The 24796-nt window shown below is 42.7% G+C and overlaps 1 long non-coding RNA gene across 1 annotated transcript in view; it reads left to right on the top strand.

Moving 5' to 3' along the window:
- The first annotated feature begins 5041 nt into the window (after window positions 1–5041).
- The window catches only part of LOC307216475, a 163024-nt gene continuing 143269 nt past the window's right edge, over window positions 5042–24796 (top strand). Inside the window, exon 1 of the long non-coding RNA XR_013839108.1 lies at window positions 5042–5154. This is a non-coding gene — a long non-coding RNA (uncharacterized lncRNA). The remainder of the gene's footprint in view (window positions 5155–24796) is intronic.

Here is a 24796-nt window from a genome sequence, read left to right as displayed (position 1 = left end):
TTTCCTAGGAAGAGAATGGCTATTAAACCAGTTTAATCCCACAGCATGGGTATGTCCTTAGTCAAATTACAGCCCAACTCAGAATTCACTACTTAGGATTGGGTATGTCAGTGTGCCAGCTTCCATTCACCATCTGTAAAATGGAATTATCCTGCTCATTTTACAAAAATGCATTACAGGAAAAGAACATAATTTACAATATTTTGCACTTTGAAATATTCTACATAATTGAAAGTGTACTTCTGATTTTTGTTCCTATCTCTTTTGGAGGCGGGGAGGTGATACCTAATTTGAGGCAGAAAACTATTTTTACCCAGTAAATTAGGAAACAGCAGTGAACTGCAAAAAAATAAAATAAAAGCTAAATGCAGACTCCTCAATTAAAGGTAAGATATTGGAAAGTATTGTTGTGGCAGTTTCGACAACACTCCAGCACATTTAAAAAGGAGAGTTTGCTCCCACTTCCTCTTTCCGTAAATTATCAGCACTGCACACACCACTTGGCTCTGCAGCTCAGGAGAAGTTTCATCTCTCTTCTTTCCTGTGCACGCAAGTTGAAAACTTTAAAAATGCTTCTATGCGTGTCACTTTGTATGTGTTAGCTGATCCAGCTGAAATGTACACAATAATGAATTTGGCGGAATATTTATACAACTGAAACGTGGTGAAAAGTTCAAGCAATATCCGAGCATCTCTAAATATGGAAGTACCTGCCAAGCTGTTGACAGCCAGCAATACTGCAGAGTAAAATATTTAACAATAGAGGGTGAAGAGGTATCTTAGGTGGATAATTGCTCACTCTTATTAATTTACATATTCCCCTTTTTTCCCCCTGCCCCTTCTTCCACCTTCTCTCCCTTCATCTTTGAAACAGTACAGAAAGTTTTGCTCAAAACAAATAAAACTGTACCTCTCAAAAAGTGAGAAGTTTTATAACAAACCCATTGCAAGAATAAACTTTTATTGGAGCTGCATCTCTTTGTTTATGATTTATTTAAAACATTTATGGCCCCTTTCTTTACCTTTTGTAAAGTGTTAGCAACAATAAGTTAAAAATAAATTAAGCCAAAATGACTACTAAGAGAAAGTACAGGAAAGATACAAGATTCTTTGATTAGGCATCCTCTAGTAACATTCCTTCAGTTCCGCATCTTTTTCCTTGTCTTCTTTTGCCTAGGATTTCTAATTTCCTTAAAATCATTTTATTGGTTATTTAAAAAAAAATTCCTACCCATTTTTTTCTTATAAAATAATCCTGAAACAGCATACAGGCTGCCCAGGAGGACTCCCCTGAGTGAGTGCTTGAGGGCCCTGCTCTTGCCACTTACTATCTGGCCTGGGGCGGGGCCTGAAGCCTCACAAGGACTGCTTGCTGCTTGCTGCCTGCTGCCCAGGAGGACTCCCCTGAGTGAGTGCTTGAGGGCACTGCTCCTTCCTGCCACTTACCACCTGGTCTGGGGCGGGGCCTGACAGGCCTCACTAGGACAGTTGTTGTTACTGCCGGAGGGGCAGAGTGTTTTTAAAATGTTTTTTAAAAAATTTTTATATGTGGGGGGTGGGGGTGGGATGGATGTTTGGTTGGGTTTGGGGATTATTATTTTTTAATTATTATTTTGATGTTTTGTAATTTTTACATTTTTTGTTTGTATTGTTTTATTGGTTTTGTTTGTTTAAGGTGTTATTTTGTTCTTAGGGGGAGGGTTCAGGGCTGCCGGGGAGTGGGCCCCAGCCCACAAAATGGCTGGGGCATGTTCCACAGGGGGGGATGCACTGGGACAACCAATCTCAGTGATCACGGGTAGGAGGAGGAGTTACGCTAAGACCAGACCATGTCATTACAGAGGAGGCAGGTTTAGTCGTTGTCTGAGGACTATCCCTGCCTCCGGGTCTGGTCCTGACCGGATGGATACTAGAATCAGCAAGGGATACCCACATGACCTGAAGGTGCTGCTGTGCAATGCCAGGTCAATGATTCATAAGACTACTGCCATCCATGACTTGATCATGGATGGAGGACTTGACCTGGCATGTGTAACAGAGACTTGGTTGGATGAAGCAGATGGGCCTGTCCTTGCCGCTGCTTGTCCACCAGGTTTCTCTTACGCACAGCAACACAGGTCATGTGGGCGGGGAGGGGGGGGTTGCAGTGATTTTTAGGAAGTCATTAGTTTGCACCAGGCGTCCTATTGGGAAGACCCAGTTTTCCGAGTGCATGTTCTGGAAGTTGGGCAATAGGGGCAGTACAGGATTCCTTTTGGTGTACCAACCTCCCCGCTGCACCAAGGATTCCCTGCCCGAGCTGCTTCAGGTTGTGGCGGATGTTCTCCTGCAGACACCTAGCTTGGTCGTCCTAGGGGATTTTAACATCCATGCCAACACGACCTTACAAGGGGCTGCTCGGGACTTCGTGGAAAGCATGGCCTCCATGGGGCTGTCCCTGAATAAGTCTGGCCCAACCCATAGTCGCGGACATGCCTTGGACCTGGTGTTTACCTCTATGGATGTTGGTGATCTGACACTAAGTAAAAGCGAAACGAAAGAAGTGCCATGGTCAGATCACTTCCTGGTGCAACTGGACTTCTCTGCGACCCATCCCCTCTGTAGGGAGGTGGGACCAATTCGGATGGTCCGCCCCCGCCACTTAATGGATCCAAATGGTTTCCAGAGAGTGGTAGGGGATGCTTTATCCCATGTTGATGGCCTTTCAGCTGATTCCCTGGTGGCCCGCTGGAATGTGGAGTTAACCAGGGCTATTGACTGTTTGGCTCCGAAGCGCCCTCTCCGATTTCATGGAGCCCGGAGAGCCCCATGGTTTTCCACGGATCTGAGGGCAATGAAACAATCGTTGAGACGGTTAGAGCGCCGGTGGCGGATAACTCATTCCGAATCTGACCGGACACAGGTTAGAGCTCAACGTCGAGCCTACCAAGTGGCGATAGCGACGGCAAAGAAGAATTTCTTCACTGCCTCTATTGCATCTGCAGAAAACAGCAGCAGGAGACTTTTTCAGGTGGTTCACAATTTAGTGGAACCACCTGCAACATCGGGGCCCAGTACGGGCCACATGTTCTCCTGTAATGATTTTGCAAAGTTTTTTGCAGATAAAATCGCTCAGATTCGGGAAGAAGTAGACTCCACTGTGGGAGCAGGGCCGGGGCGGGAGAGTGCTAGAGTTCTGTCTAGTCAAGTTGAGTGGGATCAATTCCAATCTGTTACCTCCGAGGATGTGGACAGGCTGCTTGGACGAGTGAAGCCAACCACCTGTCTCCTGGATCCTTGCCCATCCTGGCTTATAAAAGCTAGCCGGGAAGGACTGGGCGATGGGCTTCGTGGGGTGGTGAATGCTTCCCTCCGTGAGGGAGCCTTCCCAGACCCGCTGAAAGAGGCGGTTATTAAACCGCTTCTTAAAAAAACCATCTTTAGATGCGGCCACGATGGCCAACTATCGCCCAGTTTCAAATCTTCCATTCTTGGGCAAGGTGATTGAGCGAGCGGTGGCCGAACAACTCCAGGCACGCCTGGAAGAAGCGGACCATTTGGATCCCTTCCAGTCGGGATTCAGGCCTCATCATGGGACTGAAACTGCCTTGGTCGCACTGGTTGATGATCTTCGGCGGGCTAGGGACAAAGGTGAGAGCTGTTTCCTAGTTCTGCTGGATCTCTCAGCGGCGTTTGATACCACCGACCATAACATCCTTCTGGACCGTCTTGAGGGGCTGGGAGCTAGGGGCACTGTCATACAGTGGTTCCGCTCCTTCCTCCTGGGCCGTGTTCAGAAAGTGGTGGTGGGGGATGAGTGTTCAGACCCCTGGGCTCTCACTTGTGGGGTGCCTCAGGGTTCTGTCCTCTCCCCCATGCTTTTCAACATTTACATGCAGCCGCTGGGAGAGATCATCAGGAGGTTTGGGCTGGGTGTTCATCAGTATGCGGATGATACCCAGCTCTACCTCTCTTTTAAATCAGAACCAGTGAAGGCGGTGGAGGTCCTGTGTCTGGAGGCGGTTGGAGGATGGATGGCGGCTAACAGATTGAGGTTGAATCCTGACAAGACAGAAGTGCTGTTTTTGGGGGACAGGAGGCGGGCAGGTGTGGAGAATTCCCTGGTCCTGAATGGGGTAACTGTGCCCCTGAAGGACCAGGTGCGCAGCCTGGGAGTCATTTTGGACTCACAGCTGTCCATGGAGGCACAGATCAAATCTGTGTCCAGGGCAGCTGTTTACCAGCTCCATCTGGTACGTAGGCTGAGACCCTATCTGCCTGTGGACTGTCTCGCCAGAGTGGTGCATGCTCTGGTTATCTCCCGCTTGGACTACTGCAATGCACTCTACGTGGGGCTACCTTTGAAGGTAACTCGGAAGCTACAACTAATCCAGAATGCGGCAGCTAGACTGGTGACTGGGGGCGGCCGCCGAGACCATATAACACCGGTCTTGAAAGACCTACATTGGCTCCCAGTACGTTTCCGAGCACAATTCAAAGTGTTGGTGCTGACCTTTAAAGCCCTAAACGGCCTCGGTCCAGTATACCTGAAGGAGCGTCTCCACCCCCATCATTCTGCCCGGACGCTGAGGTCTAGCGCCAAGGGCCTTCTGGCGGTTCCCTCATTGCGAGAAGTAAAGCTACAGGGAACCAGGCAGAGGGCCTTCTCGGTAGTGGCGCCCGCCCTGTGGAACGCCCTTCCAGCAGATGTCAAAGCGATTAACAACTACCTGACATTCAGAAGACATCTTAAGGCAGCCCTGTTCAGGGAAGTTTTTAACGTGTGATATTTTATTGTATTTTTGCTTTCTATGGAAGCCGCCCAGAGTGGCTGGGGAGGCCCAGCCAGATGGGTGGGGTATAAATAATAAATAATAATAATAATAATAATAATAATAATAATAATAATAATACAATACGAAATACAATAGAACTGTATAATCAACCAATCAATAAACAACAAAACAGTAAAATGGGTGAAAGCAGATGCACTATTTACAAAGTGCAGCAACACAGGTTCAGCTAAATGCGTCTTGTGTGGCAAGACTGGAGCAGGGGGACTCCACTCTGAATTTACTCTTTTCTCGGCTCCCCTCACTTGGTTTCATGGGCCAATCGAAGCTGTTTTCTGAGGTACAGCCACTGACACATGCTGACAGCTTCTAGGAGGCACAGGTGAGAGCTGACTGCAGGGTAGAGACCAAAGATGGACAAACCCCTAGAAGGAGCATGTGTCATTCCCCCCCACAGGAGCTACCCCTCCCCTAACAGTCCATGCTCTGGATATTTGTATGGACTTCCTCCTTAATTTGTTTTCAGCCCTCCTTTTACAAATCTCCAGAGTCATTCAGGCCCTCCAAGTGGCCTTATTTTCCAGGGACGTTTCTGATGTAGAGAAACCGTCCCGGTTTCTGGTTTGATTCTGGAGGATATGGAGTTATCCAAAGTCCCCAAGCTGTCTGAAGGCAATCCTGTATAGGGAAGCTTTTTTGAATGCTTCATGTTTTATTATGTCTTTATTTATGTTCGAAGCTACTGTGAGTGGCTGGGGCAACCCAGTAAGATGTGTGGGGTATAAATAGTGAAATTATCATTATGGAATGGGACGTCCCTATCGGCAAAATGTTGGAGGGTGTGAGTCCTTTCTGTCACAAATCTGTTCCTGTATCTACATGGATAGGATTATGTTGCAAATATCACATTTATGCAGGGTCCCTGAATTATCTGTTGGTAAATAATTCTGTTTATTTCTATTTGAGCCCCTCTGTGCAACTCAGAAAAGCTTATGAACTTGCTGCCATTTTCTGACAAAGACGTCAGGAACCTGCCAATTTATATTATACATGTGTGCTATTTAGGTAGGAAGAGCAGTCTGAGAGGGGGAACAGGTTGAGATAAAAATAGCACCTCCCCCCCATCTCCTTTGTCTCTGCTCTGACAGCCTGGCCGCTTGACTTTAAATGATGTGTCCCTTGAACCTTTTGATGCAGCTGATACAGAACCTGCCCTGTTTCCCAGCTTTGTGAACCAGAAGGGAGAATGCAGAGAGAGGAGAAAGAGAGCGAGGGCAGGGACAGTGTGCCTACCTGGTGGTATTCACAGCTATAATTTTCTCCACATGGGAACATGTGTTCACAGTTGTAAAGAGATGTTGAGTAATTGCACATGTGAGGCATCTTCTCTTTAACATCCCCAGCATGTTCAAAGGTTTTCCTTCCTCCCAACTCGTCCCCCCCCCCAGCCCCATTGACAATTGCATTGTGGCCTTTTTGTTTGTACTTAAGAGGGTGCTGCTTCTAGCTATAAATATAATTAGTAGCACTTGTGCAGTCTTGTTTTCCTCACTGGCCTACAAACAATTATGACTTGTAACCCATTCTCCATTGCCTTTGGAGTTCTTGCCTCCAGTGGTTGAGGAGAGGCAGACTTCTCAGCTCTTTGTCCCTTAAGACTATAGGTTATTATTAGGGAGGTTGATTGATCTCCCTATCATGGAGTTGCTTGTATCTACCACTCATTGCTTAGCTATCTCCCAAGGTGGGGGAAGCTCAAATGAACAGGAAGCTGTTCCCCTGACCTTAGAGGTGTATGGGCTGATGGTTTTATTATGGAAATATACTCAGAGTCGCAAAGTGATTTCATGCTCTTTATTCAGCTCATAGTGGTGAGGAGGAATGAATGTCCCCTCAAAGCATCTGCTTTATATACATTATTTACACAATGGGCTGCACATGATTGGCTAATTCCGGAATTCTACTGTAAGCCAATCAGGTTGTGGATTCACTTCAATCTGGAGCATGATTGGGTGGTTCCTGCCAACCAATCATACTGCTGCATTGTTCTAGGACCAATCAGACTGCTGCATTCTGAATCCTATTGTTCTAGGACCAATCAGACTGCTGACTTTTGGATCCTATTGTTCTAGGACCAATCAGACTGCTGCAGTTTGGATCCTATTTGACTCAGTACATAACAATTATGGACAGTTTTTGTAGAGTCGTTATGATATTTACTCTGTCTGTGAGTTCTAGGGCTGGAGTACATACTCAGACTTCCTTGCATCCCTTGATAGATTCTGCTCTCAGGTCAGGTCAGCACTCAATAAAGATGAGTAGGTTGATAAACAGTTGCTTTTATAAGGCACAACACATGGGGTTACAACACATGCTGCCCTAAAGGAGTTCCACACATGCAATGGAGAGGATTACAGTGGTACCTCAGCTTAAGTACTTAATTCATTCCGGAGGTCCGTTCTTAACCTGAAACTGTTCTTAACCTGAAGCACCACTTTAGGTAATGGGGCCTCCTGCTGCCGCCGTGCTGCCAGAGCCCAAGAAATTCAGAGCTCCAAGGCCTCCCCACATACCCTTGGATACAGTATCTGGAGTTATGCACTGCAGCATGTCAAAACGAAGCTGTTTAGGAACATCTGGCGACCTCTTCTATTTCCTGCAATTTCTTCTGCCTGGTTTTGATGTCATTAGTTTTAAAGACTCGCTCCTTAATGGATGCTACCTTATCAGATGAAATAATTTCAGAGTGATAGAGGATTGGGTGTGCTTTCAATTAGGGCAATTGATTTTTTAATTTTTTTTAATTTTATTTGACTACTGAGGGCCAGGCCCTTGACCTACGATCGTAATTTGTTTTGTCTCCATTTGCTTGGAAAATACTTCTCTGTTCTCTATCCCCCCCCCCACCGCCAAAAAATATTCCTCATCAGCAAAGCTGCCCACCTATCATTAAAACCAATAATTAAAAGATATTTTTACTATTTGGAAATACTGTGTTTAAATAAATCAGTTTACAAGATAATAAAGGGGGTGGGGGAGCACAAAAGAGAAGCTTACAATATAAAAGTGTTTCCACCAATGTTGTTGCTTTGCTTTTTACTTCCATCTGAATATCTCCTCAGCACACCTCTCTAGGGAGACTGTTTTTCTCCTTCTGTGACTACAGAGGGCAGCATTGATGAACTGTCAGAACTCATTTACACCAACAACGATTTAGGAGAATAATCAAATTAGGGTCCTGCAACTCCTTGTTACAAATAGTAATTTAAAAAATTCCACAAAGGCAGGCTACATCTATGACCCCAGCGTAGCTGAAGTGCATAGCTTTCTAATTTACTCATTTTTAAAAGTTACCGTGTTGTACATCTTGCTTTAAAATCTTTTACACTTTTCATCACTGAGCAGAAACTAATTTTGTGACATTCTAGAAAAGGAATGAATAGTCAGAGCAATTAGGTTTCATTTTTAATTATGGAAAAGCTCCAGAATAAAGGAATATATGATGTGCCCTGAGGCTGCCTGAATATTTCCCTCTCATGTTACCTCTAATTTAGCTACTGAAATGCAGGGACGGAGCTTTTGCATAGGGGAACTGGGAGGGTCTATCTCTGTCCATCGTTCAGCTGGCTGTTCTCCATAGAACAAGAAGCGCTTTTCATTCAGGTGTGTTTCTGATGGGGTGCACCAGACCAGATGTTAAGGCTTCTTTGTATTTTGAAGTGATGGCATAATCAGTTCTATTAGTTGGATAGAAAGGGATGCGTTCTTCTTTCTCTCCCCTCCATTTTATTAACTTCTCCATCATCCTAGAAAAAGTGGTTCATTAACAAAACAATACCACGATGCCTGAGAAAATAGTTGACTGCAAACAAAATGCAAGGAGTTGCCATCATCTGATTGTTGAAGAAGCTCATTGATGCATAACTGTCAACTTACAGATTTGAAAATAAGGGACCAGCAGCCTCGAAAATAAGGGATCAGCAGCCAAAATAAGGGATCAACAATTACTTTTATAAAATACATATTTTGTTGCATGCAAATGGCTTTAGATACCTATTAGGTCCATAAATTATCATATAGCATATATTCAACACAAAAAACCAGCAACAATTTGTTGTTGACAAAGCAGAGCTGGACATAGAAAGGGCCCCATTACCTTCAGTAGCTTATTTAAGGGACATCATCAATAAGGGACAGCAGCGGGACATGGCACTGGGATAAGGGACTGTCCTGCCAAATAAGGGACGCTTGACAGCTATGCATTGATGCAAACTGGGATCTTTTCCATGGATATGAATAATTTGCCAATATCTATTCATATGGAGGGAAATATCTGGTATATGCAGATTTTTTTTAATTAACAGTATTTATAAACCCCCTTTCAATATATGTTCGCAAGATACTGTGCAAGGTTAAATAATAATAATAATAATAATAATAAGCCCAATAAGCCCAGTTAAGACAATATCAAACTATATTCTATTAATCGTTTGCTATTACTTTGTAACCAACCTTCTTTGCTAGGTGGAGCAGCCACATTTCTAAGTGGGGCACATTTTGGGGTGGGGTGGGAATGCACAGTGTCAGCCAATCCCCCTCTCTCCCTGACTGGTGGGGAGGATGTGAGAGCCAGGCCAGGGGAATGGAAAGGCAGTGATTTTCACGCTAACTCCTCCTCCATGCAGAGAGTGTGTTAACTTACACAATGGACTATGTGAAAGTCAGAACAGAAAATTTACTATGATTCTTAAGAATTAAATAACTGGCTTTTTTATATAGGAGAGAATGATGCTAAGGATATAGTGAACAAGGGAAAAGCAAAATATATAAAACAAACAAAATAGCTTACACTATCACCAAGAAGTTTAAAACTAGTGCGGAATTTGTTTTCTCAAAAATCCACTCTGGTCTTGTTCTGGACATTTAGATTTTCCTCCTTGTTGGACAGGCAAGGGAAAACTGGTTACTATATGGAGGACCAACTAAATAATTGAAAACTAATTGTGAAAAGCAATTGGGTTTTCTTTTACTGGTGGCTGGGTTTATTTTTTTCTGGGGGAGAAACCACAAACTGAGCTGCACACATTGAGAAAACCAGAAATTGCCTAGCCAGTTAACTAACTGTAGTGCGTACAGCAGCATTTATATTCTCCTAGGGCGGTTTTCATCCATTGCCATCCAGTACTCAAGAAAACGAAGAAAGAATAGCCGCTATCATTGTGAGTGTTTTAAAAGAGTAATTTAGGGTAGTTCTTTTTCTTTATCACTTTAAGTTATCTCTTTATTTCACCATTCAGCAACCCAGACCTGCTGTACTCATCATCATAACTGCAAAGTAAACAAAAGCTTAGTTCTTACTAAACACAAATATATTTCTTTATTGCTGAGTAGGTAAAAAGCACAACTGAAACCGAAATCCAAGGGTTGGAGTCTAACTCTAGCCCATAATACAGAGTTCTAATATTTAACCCTGCAAGGCTCATGTTACTATACAGGTTGTTGTTTTTCAGGACCACATAAGTAATTATAGGGTGATTGTGATAATGGAAAATCCATACTCAATTCAAGAAACTCTTGAGTAAGCAGGTTCTTCAGAGGTTCTTCCACATGTGACTTTTGTTGTGCAATCACCCTGCCTTGCCCACCAAAATTGTCAGAGGATTCTAAGCTTAAGTAGCTTCTGTTCTTAAAACAAGCTGACCTCCTTTAAACGTCATGTCACAAATTAAAAAGACAATATTCAAAAAATAAATAAAAATAAATCCTGGATGCCCATGCAACTAATAAAATCGGCTGCTACTCATTTTCTTTTTCAGTTTGGTATTCGTGTGCTTTCTGAATTATTTTTGTGATATAGCATCCAACAGACCATATTCACCTCATGCCACTCACACATAGCATACCCAACATTGTGCTTTCCTTTCCCATTTGAAAGACAGCCTTGCAGGGTTCATTTCAATAGCAATATATTCCAGCGCTTAAACAGATACGGAATTGCAGCCATAGAGTTTGAGCTGCTCAAGGTGAAACAGCAGTGTTTCTGCACCTACTTTTTTATGTTTTCCAGATGGTAATGTTAAAAGTGTGTGGCAAGTCTTAGCAAAACAGAATCAGTCCTTTTGACATTAATAAAGGTTGCAGTGTGAATAATATAGTAAAGGTATATGTGCTTATGCACACCCCTAGACTCACACTTCCATGTACACCTACCCACACCCTTACGAACAACAAGGGGAAATTGTGAATGAAGAGGAGGCTGGGGAGATATCAGCCAAGGTGGGAGAAGTTAAGTTGTAGCCATGAAATTACAAAAGGGCAGCGTGTAGTTTATAACTTCACACAGACGGCTGTGTAGAACATTAATACCATTTCAGATAAATCTCTGTGCTTTTCAGCTGAGTTAATTAACACACCTAAATCCCAAAGTTATATTTTAGAAACAGATTTTTTTCTCTATAAACCTGGACGTGAGTCATACCTTAATTTAAACCAGAATACTCTCAAGAAAATGCAAAAGTGTGACTCTGCAGCACAGGATAACATTCTGCATTTATACCTTTCAGAGAGCTATGCTCATCACTTGATAGTTGCAACAAGTGATGATTTCTCTGTATGAATGAGCCTCAAGTAGAACTTTCAGATCATTTCAAATGGAGATGACCTGTTCCTTGAAATTGGTTCATATATTCAGCTATCTACCATACTCTGGGACGTGGTAGTAATTGAATGCATGAACCGACTGGTCAGCTAGGCCAGCTCACATATGGGAGCCATATGTCCATCACCCTGGGTTCCATGACAGAAGAAAGGTGAGATATAAATGTAAAAAAGTGTTGAGGATAGGAGAGACAAATCATGTACATATGGAGTATGGGTGCACGACTAATCCAAAACTGTATGTCAAAAAGGCATAGTAGCCAGAAGAGAGTGCTACAGATCCAATCATGTTAAGGATTGCATCCAACTAAATTCTATTCAGAGTAGACCTATTTAAATTCAGTGGACCCATTTACTTCAGTTGGTATACTCTAACTTTGGGTGCAACCACAAGCACTGAAATCATTGCAACAGAGGGGCATATGAATGGTACTTAAAGCAGCCACTCAAGTAAACAAATAGTAGCCAGTTAGTCAATAAGGCTGTAATCCTGTGGACTCTTATTTAGGAGTTGGTCCCAATGGACTTGGGACTGGGGAGAAATGTGTTTCGGTTTCCCATTAATGGTGAACCTGAAATGTGTGCATTTCTGAATTTTGCAGTGCAGTGCTCCAGCCAAGTAATGTGTACCAAAATGAATGTTCTGAGGCAAAGGGTGGATTCAAAAGCACATATTAGTAAAAATAGCATACAGAAAACCATGCTCTTGGGGTAAACTGCTTTGTGAAAACGTGTATATCGGACAAAATTGCACACATATGTCTATTCGGAGGAATTAACATTAAAATGCTGGTGAATTTTCATAATGACTTTAAAAAAATCTCTCAAACTGATGTAGAAATTTGGAGATCTGGACTTAAGAATTAAGAAATAAGAAACTGAGAGAAATTAAAACTGACATATTTGTCTATCCTTCCACTGAAGACTGTGTGACTTAGACACATAGTAAACATGTATAGGATTGCACTATATATTTACACGTGGGAGGAGAAAAACAATAGTTTTAGAGGGGAAAAATACTTTATTTTTATATTAGAAGGGATATCTCTCACTCTCTCACAAACATGGGAGGGAATGTGTGTTTTATAGCACAATCATATTCATATTTACTTTAAAGTAAGCCCCACTGAGTTCAGTGAGACTTACTCCCAAATATATAGGCTTAAGATTTCTCTTGCCATCACCAATTTTTAAAAGTGCCTGTATTAAAATTTATCTATGCTGGTTAATCAGCAGCACTTTTTAATTACTCAAAATATAGGAAGAGAACCACACACCCAACCTCTAATTTAGGACTATAGGAGATCTTTCTGAAAGATCTGAGAACATATTCCACTACACTATGATGCTCTCTAATTTGTGTGGCCATTAATTGCAGCAGCAGCCCCCCCTTTTTTTTACTTTTACAAGTACATAATGTATAATGAGATTAATAGCTGGGATAATGAACATTCTGGCAAGGCACGGAAATAGTAGCGAGGAGAAAAAAGGAGAGCAAGATCTGAAAAGCTAATGATCCATTAAAGTGAATACTGGCTCTGTGTAGATCCTGCATTGTTCATTATTGCATAATAAATTTAATTGACAGTGATAGATTCAGCCAAGAAGGGAGCTATCAAATAAGCCAGAAAACCTCCTGCTTAATTCACTGGGCAGACACTTGGGAATTCAAAGATAATTGAATTACAGTTTATTATTGATATTAATCCCCACAAGGATATGCCTCGACTACAGAAATGTCTTCTGATATTTTATTGAGTGGTGAAACATGTGTTACTCTCCATGAAAAAATGCACACATAAGCTGTCTTGCTATGGTGCTATCATTTTCCCAAAGAACCAAAGACAGTCATAGGTGAGGGTCACACTTCAGGGAAACTGCCTGTACTAATTCTCCCAGTTGTCAGTACACCACTTTGCCCTACATATACTGGAAATGTCATATTCAGTCCTCCAGAAGGTATATTCTTATCTCTCAGCAAGCCTTCCAGTTGACCTGGAAATAAAGAATAAATCATTTAATAGTCTACCTTCCTCAGGAAATGGTGGAAGTGAATATGCGACCTCTCCTACATTATTTCCTCCAAGCTGTGGGTCTTGTGACCCTGTTCTTAATTGGTTGTCTTCCTATCTGTCAGGTCACTCATTCAGTGCTTCCACTGGGAATGTTCTCAGTCTGCTCCTCATGGTTCAATTCTTGGTCCCCTGCTATGCTGACTCCATCTCTTCTTGGTTGACCTCATCAAATCCCATAACCAGTGCTGTTTTTCTAGAAAAAGAGGTGCCGGAACTCACCATGAACGCCTCCTTCTTTCTCCTAAAATGGCAATGACACCCACCTGAGGAGTGCTGGAACTGAGTTCCAGTGAGTTCCTCCTGGGGGGGAAAAGCCCTGCTATTATTACCACTGACATACTGATGATACCCTCCCATAAACACCCTAAATGAATAACCAACAATGTTGAGCTGTTTCTGATTGCTTTCTGGTTTTCTAAAGTCTCTATTCTTGGTACACATGATTAGATTTCAGTGGATGGATTGCATCTTTAGCTGTGTCAAGCCAAGAGCTTGAAAAGTACATATATTTAACAGCCAAGTTTCTTCAGGAAAATAAACTTGCCATCCTGTTAGAAACTGCCTTCTCTGGGAAATGTGATTAGACTTTGACCATTGATGTAGAAATGACATTCTTTCTTTTGGTTCAATACTTCCCAGGCGTGATTCACCTAAGAAAATAAATTTTCATTTATGACGACTATATAGCAATATGCAGTCTTCAACATGGCAACTTTCCACTTCTTATCCTTATTGGCCTTGCTATATGATCACACAAAAGAATCTTTGTTAAATTCACCACACAGTTATTTATATGCTATCCCCAGCACCTTCCGTGGAATGTAATTTCTTTGCTGTGGTTCTTCTGCAGTTCTTCAAAAATTACTAAGTGTATATTGTAATCCAGCAGATGAACACTTTGTCTCATCAAAGTATATTTCAACGATGGGGCCAAGCTGGCAGTGGTGTGTGAGGGTTACAAGACTATGTGCTTAAAAAGGGAGCAGGACTGCATTTGGGTCACATGCATGGGAGATGTTTTAGACAGATTGTACCTAAAACAATTTGTTTTACAGTACCTTGGTTCTCGAATGGCTTAGTTTTCGAACAAAATGACTCTTGAATGCCACAAACCCAGAAGTAAGTGTTCCGGTTTCAAACGTTTTTTGGAAGCTGAATGTCCGTTGCGGCTTCCACTTCAGGGCAGGAAGCTCTTGCAACCAATCAGAAGCCACGTCTTGGTTTTCAAACTGTTTTGAGAGTCGAACAGACTCCCAGAATGGATTAAGTTTGAGAACCAAGGTACCACTGTATTAACTAAAAACCACTTATGTGAAAAGAGATATTAGTGGGATAACCATTGTTCAATAGCCTGTTGGGTTTTTTGTTTTATCAGTGGCATTTCCACTTGTGATTGGAGTCTAGGGTGGGATCCTCACAATACTTGTCAGTTGCAAACTAAGCCCAAAGAGGGGGAAAGTAATAAACCAACAAATGTGCAGTTACTGATCCTGAAATTGTACTACTATCTGCTTTATTTTTGTTTTTTGACATAAATAAAAAAATAAATGCTGATTAGATTGATTTAGGGAGGACACTTTAATTATAAACTATTTGAGGTCATCCAGTGGGAGCCTCCTGAATGTTTCTCCTCTGGGAACAGTTTATTTGATGGGAGGGCCTTTTCTGTGTTGGCACTCTAGCTCTAGAACTGCCCCATGTTTGTTCTGGCTTTTGGCAGCAAGGCTGTTTTCCTGTTTCATTCGTTCTATTGCCTAGAAGGTTTTGGGGATGTCAGGTGATGTAGAAACAGGTCAAATAAATGAATAGATTTTGTGACAGAGGCTGAGGCACAACAGTCATCTCAGAATTCTCAGCATCCTTCCCTTCCTGCCCTTGCTCCCCCTCCTCCTTCTTATTGCCCCCTCTGTTTCTCCCATTGTCCATATTAGGCTGTAAGCACTTTGCGGGCAAGCATGTGGTTGTTTTGCTTATGCAAAGGGTTTCACAATGTGATGCTACTGCAAAAATAATAACAGCAGTCCAAACTCTGTAGGCCGACTATGCTGTTTACTGAACGGTTGCTATTTCTACTGCAGCGATTCTTTCTGTACAGATTAATTTATCTGGATGGTTTAAATCTGAAAGAGGAAGCATTCAAAACATTTAAACATTCAGAATGTGAGTGCTGGAACGGTGAGGGGGGGGGGGTATCAGCAATGGACAGATCAGACTATTTATAATCCATGTCAGGTTCAGTGTGAGCAGCAGGGACTTTCATGGGCAGCAGCTAAACACATGCAGGCTTTCACTGGATCCCACTTGGCACAGACTTCTTATTAAAAAATAACAGGCTGTGTTCACATTTAAAGCCCCAAAGAACCCTGGGAACTGCCATTTGCACCTCACAGAGATATAAGCCCCATCTCAGGTCCCATGATTCTCTGGGGGAAGTCATGTGCTTTAAACGTACAGTGTGTGCGCAACCATTGTCCTACACAAAGTAAAATAATGCAGTACTGTGTTCAGCTGGGGACGCAGGTGGCGCTGTGGGTTAAAGCCTCAGCGCCTAGGGCTTGCCGATCGAAAGGTCGGCGGTTCGAATCCCTGCGGCGGGGTGCGCTCCCGCTGCTCGGTCCCAGCGCCTGCCAACCTAGCAGTTCGAAAGCACCTCCGGGTGCAAGTAGATAAATAGGGACCGCTTACCAGCGGGAAGGTAAACGGCGTTTCCGTGTGCGGCTCTGGCTCGCCAGAGTAGCGATGTCATGCTGGCCACGTGACCCGGAAGTGTCTCCGGACAGCGCTGGCCCTTGGCCTCTTAAGTGAGATGTGCGCACAACCCCAGAGTCTGTCAAGACTGGCCCGTATGGGCAGGGGTACCTTTACCTTTACTGTGTTCAGCTAAATGAAGAAACCTGCTCAGAGAAATGGGCTGTTCCTGTCTGCCTTAGCTGACTGAGGTTAATGGCTAGCCATCTCTGACCTGGGTCCAAATCCAGATCCTTGCCAAATTCCTGCAGTACACTTCTGTATTCAGGGAGCTCCCAGTTGAGCAAATTGCCTAGAAGAGTTAACCACTGGATTTGAATGAGTGATAAATGATGTGAGGGCTTAATCCGTTTCTGATCTCTGACACTTTGGGACAAGTCTGCCCCATTTCTGAACTACTCTGTGGATTATTTATTAAAATGTTTACAAAGATTTGCATTTAAGTACAGGTTTAACAGTATTTCTGAATATGCACCTCAATAAATGCATTTCATATATGTGTGTTTTTGATCAGCTTTTTTTGAACTGAGAACCGCATTGCAAAATGAAGAACTATGCTCCAGTTCTTTAATTAGTGTGGGAGGTGTGGATCAGGTCAGTTCATATTGGAATTGCACAAAGATTGAATAGCATCTCTGGAATGGTTTTTTCTCCCCCTAAAGGTCTCCTGTTAAAATAACTAGGAACTCTGACAGAACTGAATTTTCCATAATGGCTTTTTTTTTACTGCTGTAATACATAAACATATGCAGACATACACAGAGAGAAGCATTCACTTTTCGCATTGACTATGGAAAAAAACAAACCCGTTTAAAAATATTTTTATTTAAACGACATGATATAAGGCCATTTTTTCCAGTGCAGCCAACTGAGCATAGAGAGAAGCTTTGTATCCCTGTGTTAGTACAACAGTGATATGCAGCTACTGTCAGGAGACGGAGAAGTTTATATTAGAATTCATGACCCCAGTAAGGCAGAAGTACAAAGAGGTGCTGCCTGGAAGCTACTTGCCTGACGTCCTTGTAAAATAGAAGGAATTCCACATGGAAGGAGACAAGGTTTATTTTCCTTTTTAAAGTGTATCGAAGAACAGATCTAAAGTACTTCTGCATAGATTGCCCAGCAAAGTTTTTTCAGACACTTGCAGTCATCTTATTTGTACTGAAAAATAAGTCAAGCACATGCCATTTTAATGTGTTTCCACCCCAAGACCTATTTAACATTAGTTTGGCAGCCTGATATTTAAGCCAGTGCAAGTACTGCTAAGCGAACAGTTCAGGTGAAAAGGAAACCCTACTGTCAAGGCATCCAGAGGCAGCTTGATCACTTATTTTATGAAGCCATTCATTCAAGGATTTATAAACTGCATTTCTGCTCATAAAAATGCCCAGTGCAGCTAACAACAGACTTTAAAAGAGAGATTTAAAATAACTTAGCACTAATTTAAAGAAGGGGGACGCAGGTGGCGCTGTGGGTTAAAGCCTCAGCGCCTAGGGCTTGCCGATCGAAAGGTCGGCGGTTCGAATCCCTGCGGCGGGGTGCGCTCCCGCTGCTCGGTCCCAGCGCCTGCCAACCTAGCAGTTCGAAAGCACCTCCGGGTGCTTCGTCACGCTGGCCACGTGACCCGGAAGTGTCTGCGGACAGCGCTGGCTCCCGGCCTCTTAAGTGAGATGGGCGCACAACCCCAGAGTCTGTCAAGACTGGCCCGTACGGGCAGGGGTACCTTTACCTTTACCTTTTAATTTAAAGAAGCTTAGCGTCATACGTGTTCTGCTGGGTGTTCATAACTTTGTTGCGTAAGAGATTGCGTAATCCGTTGTGCAACGTATTTCCGCCGGTGTGATGGTTGCATTGGGTTCCGCTGCTGGACAGCATTAAAACTCACCCACCCATTAGTGTGGAAGCCCTTGTGCGAATAGACAAATAATGTTGTATGCAGCCCAATCATATGTCTTTTCTTCTTTTTTGCAATAAGTATATAAATCACACTATTGAAAGAGAGGCAGGAGATAAAGCAATTCAGAAATAAATAACCAGCCCACTAGATTAAATGTCTGCTGAAATGAGAAGGTTTTTAAGAAGTGCCCCCCCCAACCCCAACAAAGAAAGGAGAATCTAGTACGTTTCCGAGCACAATTCAAAGTGTTGGTTCTGACCTTTAAAGCCCTAAACGGCCTCGGTCCTGTATACCTGGAGGAGCGTCTCCACCCCCATCGTTCAGCCCAGACACTGAGATCCAGCACCGAGGGCCTTCTGGTGGTTCCCTCATTAAGAGAAGTGAGGTTACAGGGAACCTTCTCGGTAGGGCCTTCTCGGTAGTGGCACTCACCCTGTGGAACACCCTCCCTTCAGATGTGAAGGAAATAAAAAGCTATCCTATCTTTAAAAGACATCTGAAGGCAGCCCTGTTTAGGGAAGTTTTTAATATTTAATGCTGTACTGTTTTTAACACTTGATTGGGAGCCGCTCAGAGTGGCTGGGGAAACTCAGCCAGAGGGGCGGGGTATAAATAATAAGTTGTTGTTGTTGTTGTTGTTGTATTTCCAAGGGAAGGTGTTCCACAACCTGGGCACCACTACACAGGGCTATGGCTTTACTCCTTGTTGCTGTCCAGCACCTGGCACTCTAAGGGACACAGGGGCTCTGAACCTGAAGTTTCCATGATTGTTATATTTTAACAGACATGTCCTCTATGATCAAGTGGGGAACCTTTCTTATGTCAAGGGCTGCAATGCGTTACAGGGATAGGATGGGCTAGAGTTGGCAGGGGGCGGGGCCAAATTCAAAAGTGGGTGGGGCTAGAGCTGTCTGTGAATAGTCTATTACCATCTTCCCCACTTTCTCCCTTTCCTATTTTCAATCATTTCCTTACACACACACACCCCTCCCTCTATTCTCCCCATTTCCATTTAACAATATTTGTGTACCAGTTACCTGAAGTTTACTTTAAATTTATCAAGAGAAGTCAAACTTTACTCATTTTCTGCTTCCTCTTCTATAGGATTTACACACATCCACCCCATGATTTGCCCTCAAATAAGTCCCTGTATCACAGGGAAGCCGCTTGCTTGGCTACTCTGCCTGTGAAAGGCAGCGACAGGTTAGAGACTCAGTAGCCTTATCGTGCATTCCCTTCGTCAGACAAAATTCCCACTGACATCAAAGGACCAAAGAGTGTGTGATTAAGCTCTATGTATAACTAGATTCCAAATTCACCTTGGTTCCCAGCTTCATTTGCGCACAAGATGAAAGTAAGCAAGTGATTATATGTTCTCAGATAATTGCACACATTATTAGTCTTCGGTGTGAGACAAAGCTTCTTTATAAACAGAAAGTTTGTTACTGCCAGAGGTCCACTTTAAAGCTTTCAGCTGACCAGTTTCGCAAGCTACCTAAAAAACTTGTCCCTCTGCCGAGCACAAGCTCCTTCACTCAAATTTAATTACCATTGACTGGAATGTTATAAAGTAATTTATGATACGGGGGCAATACTGCTTTTGGAGTTTCAAAAATTAAAAGGCACAGTCTGATGTCATTTGAAAAATAGTGCTGTGGTATTTGAGTCATATGTGCAGTTCACCAACGTTACAGATTATTTTATAGGAAGCCTGACAAATGAAGCCATTCCCCAGAAGTATACATTTCCCCCCACCATTTTCGTTTCGTTGGGGAGGGGTCTCTTATTTCTTTATGTATTTTATTTCATTTATTCCTCACCTTTCCTCCAAGAAGCTCAGTGTGGCATGCATAGTTCTCCACTTCATTTAATCCCAACAACCTTGTGAGGTAGGTTAGGCTGAGAGGCAGTGACTGGCCCAAGTTCCATGACCAACTGGGGATTTGAACCCTGGTCTCCAGGCCCTAGTCTGACACATTCTAAGTGCTACAGTACACAAAGCCAATCATTCCCTCAAGCTCTGCAAAGGGTGGATCTGGCCAGGCAGCCATGAAAGAATTTTTTAGAACTCACTGCACACTTCTATTCATGTGAATAAACTCAGTTGCTGCCATCTTCATTTTGTCCTTCTTCCTGAAGCTTTGGGGCATCTTACAGGTATCATCTTTATACAGGTATTTAATGCACTGAAACGTATGGAAGATGAGGCAGAACACTGTTGTATAGGTGAATTTACAATGTCAGGTGAGCCGCAGAGCAACAGGTATCTTAAATGAACAGTCATGGTTTGTACAAAATTACAGCTGACATCTTCAAATCGGTGACAATGTAGCTAGGAGATACAATATTCACTTCCAAATCATGCTTTAATATATTTGGGTCACATATATAGCTTAATTTGTAGTGATTTGTCTTATTGAAGATCCTAATCATTGTTTAGTTGTATGCTACTTTCTCATGGCAAAAAATGTTATGTAAGATAATTCACTAGCATTTACAAGAGGTAAACAGTCATATAAACAATAGGCTAATAATGAGCATCACATTAATAAATATACAAGCCACTGATAAGATGGGCCCCATTTAGGTGGATTTTAAAAATGGCTATTTTTGAGAAACTTTAGAAGCCGCACTTCATTGGAACTTAAGTATAAACATGCTAAAATGAAAATTAATGAGAGGCAATGATTCCAATGCAATACAGTTGACAACAATGAAAAATAATAGTGCTCTCAGGAACACTGGAAAGGGCAGTGAGCAGAACAAATCACTGCACAAACACTGGCTGCCTAGGATGCCAAAATACTCAACAGACCAAGAGACGTGACGTGAGGTGGAGTTGTGGAGGAAAGAAACAGCGGCAACCAGAGGGCAGAACAAACTTCAGAGCCTACAAAAAGCTTTACACTGTTTACCAGAAAGTTTTTCTGTCTCTCTTTCTCACTCCATTTGGGTATTCTTAAGAACCCAAAGGAAATGGAGCAATTTCTCTAACTCCATGTTTTATTATTCCATTTGCAAATGAGTCACAAAGGAAGACTTTTTTTATTATTGGTAAAATGCTGGTTTCATGCTTTTTTTGTTTTTTAAATAAAATTGTCAACGTGTTTTGGATTCTGAATTCATTGCCAGCTAGAAACTTTATAAAACAGCTCCTTTATACAAGTAAGGGCTGCCCATAACCTGGTGGACATTTTTGTCAAAGAGAATATGGCCAACGTGAGAGGGAAAAACCTCATATGATTTGAGTTAAACTTAGATAATATCCACATTTGGCTCCTCTAAATTTGGAAGGAGGGTCCATCTGAATGACTCCTTGGAGACTTTGGCTTTTGCATAACTTTTATATTGAGTATTAGAAACAATGGCTTATTTCAGAATAGAAAAAGAAGGAAGGAAAACAGTTCAGTTCCTTCAAAGCATGTACATCAAGGGGCTGCCAGCCTCCCTAAGCTTGTGGGTGCCACTTCTTTTTCTTCTGAGTGCATGTTGTGGGCACCACCTCTTCTGGTCACTTCCTGCCTCCCTCTCCTGGACCAGAGATGGGAAGAGAAAAAGCATTCTGACACACACTTCTAATAAATAGCCTAGGTAGGCTGATCTGGGCTTTGCCTACAACAGAAGAAGAGCTACTGAAAGAAAGCTATATAAGAATTTAAGACCTTGCTGGGTCATCTGGGTGGTGCACCTGCTGCCATCCAGATTTAATTGGATTACAGATCTGATGATTCATGGCTATTAGCCACACTGGGTGGAGCTGATGGGAGTTGGAGACCAGCTATGTTGGGAGGGTCACAGCTTCCCCATCCTTGGGGTAGTCTGGCAGTCTTTTAGCAGCAGCCAGCCAGGCCCTCACAATGAGCTTATACATGATGATTATAGATTATAGAATCATGGAGTTGGAAGGGATCCTAAGGATCATCTAGGCCAACCCCCTGCAATGCAGGAATATGCAGCCGTCCCATACAGGGATTGAACCTGTAGCCTTGTCGTTACAGGCACCACACTCTAACCAACTGAGCTGTCATGGAATTGACACAGCTAACATCCATGAAGATGCTCAATATTTTCAGTGGTCTAACTCCTTACATCCTCAAATCTAAGCTAGTTTATGTAACCGCTTGCTACATACATTATAGAAGCCTGATGTCTCCTGGGAACTGCCCCAATTAATGGCCCTTTGGGCAACAACTTTCTCTTCTTTCCTAGGGCAAAGATGCTTCTGATACTATTTCAAATTTTAGTAATTATTTTAAAGTTAAAAGGAAACTGGCTCTATATTTAGACTTGTAAAGGAAAATGTGGCGGGATCCTTTTCTAGGCTGTTTGTTTTATTTGCATATCAGAGCTCATACTATAACAAGCTTTTAACATGAAATTAGCCCCTATTGAGTATAAAAGGGACCAGTTAATCATCTCCCTTTGATTTACATAGCCTGAAGTTGGAAGAAGAGGGAAACCGGAGGGAAAGGAAAGTTGTGGGATGCATATGAACATTGTATTTTGCAAATGCCTCTCAAAAGTCACTGAATGGCTGGTCACTGCATAGGTATATCAGGGTGTATTTAGCCACAGCTGATTTGAATTTGTGGAAAGAGAGTGTTTGTAAAGCTCAACACTTCAGAGATAATGTGGCACAGGTGACTCAGCAGGACTTCTGCTTTCAGCCTAGCTACTTCAAAACACAATAGGAATGAGTCATCAATCCATATATGGTAAACCTAACCACTGGACAGCTAACATATCGCCCGAAGAGCAGCAGGTGCCCCTCAATGCATTCTTTTAGTCAGCTTGCCAGAGACTATTGGAATCATAAGAATGTGAGCATACATTTTTAAATTTTATATATATAAAGTGTCTAGCCCTCATGGTTGCAAGGAAAAAACAAGTGTAATGACAAAAGGGGCAGGGGGAGCTAAAGAATCAAAACAAAGGAAATCCAGATTTTTTGCATTATGTTTCAACATTCAGAAAGGGATAATGGAAACACAGTGCAACAGAGCCAATCAACTGCAGCTTAGTTCTGCCATGACTGCAAAAATTACGTACATGTTGTGTTAATTGTACTTACGTTGCACTTCCAAGCAAGCAACTCCACCAAGATGAAATCGGAGATGTCAGCATTCTCATTAGAGGCAATGGAGCATTTGAACTCAAACTAATCAGCAACAGCTTTCTAGATTATTGTACATTTCTGACACAGCTGAGAATCCCTAACAAGAGGCTGCATTTATCTACCCATATACGGTCCTACTGACTGTCTGCAAAGACTGAAGACGAAGCAGAGACAAATCTGGAAGCATCACAAACTCTGTCCATGAACTTTCATGCAAGCCCACTCACTCTCCCTGGTGTGGTGGCATTGTGGGCCAGCGGTGGCCTCCCTTGGCTTGAGGGGGCTCAAGTCACTGGAATCATGCCTGAAAAGGTGAGGAGCTGGATCCAAGCCTGCCTGCGCAATTGGCCAATGGCAGGCAGGCTTGGACGCAGGGCTGGCCTTGGGGGTGGACCTGACACAGCAGGTAGGCTGCATCTGGTTTGTCTGTAAAGACCGAAGAGGAAGCTGAGACAAATTCTGAAGCATCACAATCATTAGGAAGTCACAACTGAATGATGCCCCACATTAAGTGTTCTCTGCACATCTGCAAGAAAGAAAGAAGCATAGACTAGAACTGAAACACATGGTAGTATTCAATGCTGGAGGACTCTCTGTCCATTGTGTCCTTGTCCAGTGCATTCTGAATTAGTACACTGCCAGGGAGACAGTATCACAGTCCTTTTATGAATATGGATTCAGTTAAGTTTCACATTCCATGCATTAGAATATATTATGTAACATAGCCTAGTCATAGAAATTTGCTTAATTTGCATATGTCACCCCAAGCGCCAATGTAAGTCTGGGATTCATTTGCACTGAATTCTAACTTTTCAATTTGGGGTACATGCAGCGATGCTTATATATGTATTTTGATTGTTTGGAAGAAATGACATTTCCGCATACACAAGCTAGACTTCTACAAACTAGTTTGTTACCTTTGGCAGCCTTTCAGAAGGAAGAACACACACTCACACATATATACATATATAGTGAGTGGGTGAAATGCTAGCTTTCCGATTCAACAGATCTAATCAAATGACATTGAGCAAGATCTCATGCGCCAAGAGGGAGGAATATGGCTGTGTTTTCAATGTCATTGTGTGGCGTATGTCATTCTATGGTGCCAGCTGTTTTGCTGGTATCAATTAAGCAACCCGTCTTGTGTTTCTGCTGGGAAACCTCAACAATCCTATATTTTTTTCCTCATAGAAAAAGAAATTGTCTATTTGTTAGTGAAATAATTAGAAGTTGGCACAAACCTTTCCCGGGGGTGGGAGGAAAGAAACATGCCCAAGGCTAATAGGAACGTTCTCCATCATAAGGCCATGTCAACCGAATGCCAAAACACTGACAAATATACAAAGTGTTCTGTAGGCAATAATTCAAAACCCTTCGTTGGTATGATGTGTGCGAATTAGCAGAGCGTTGTTGTGAAAAAAAGAAAAGCCTTCATCGAAGCTGCAGGAATGACTGCTTTTGCTTTCTCTGTACAGTGGTACCTCAGGTTAAGTACTTAATTTGTTCCGGAGTTCCGTTCTTAACCTGAAAC

The sequence above is a fragment of the Podarcis cretensis genome, assembly GCF_951804945.1.
Source record: "Podarcis cretensis genome assembly, chromosome: 5".
Classification (NCBI taxonomy): Eukaryota; Metazoa; Chordata; class Lepidosauria; order Squamata; family Lacertidae; genus Podarcis; species Podarcis cretensis.
Note: the sequence above shows the minus strand (reverse complement) of the source record. Positions and strands in the feature narration are given on the sequence as shown.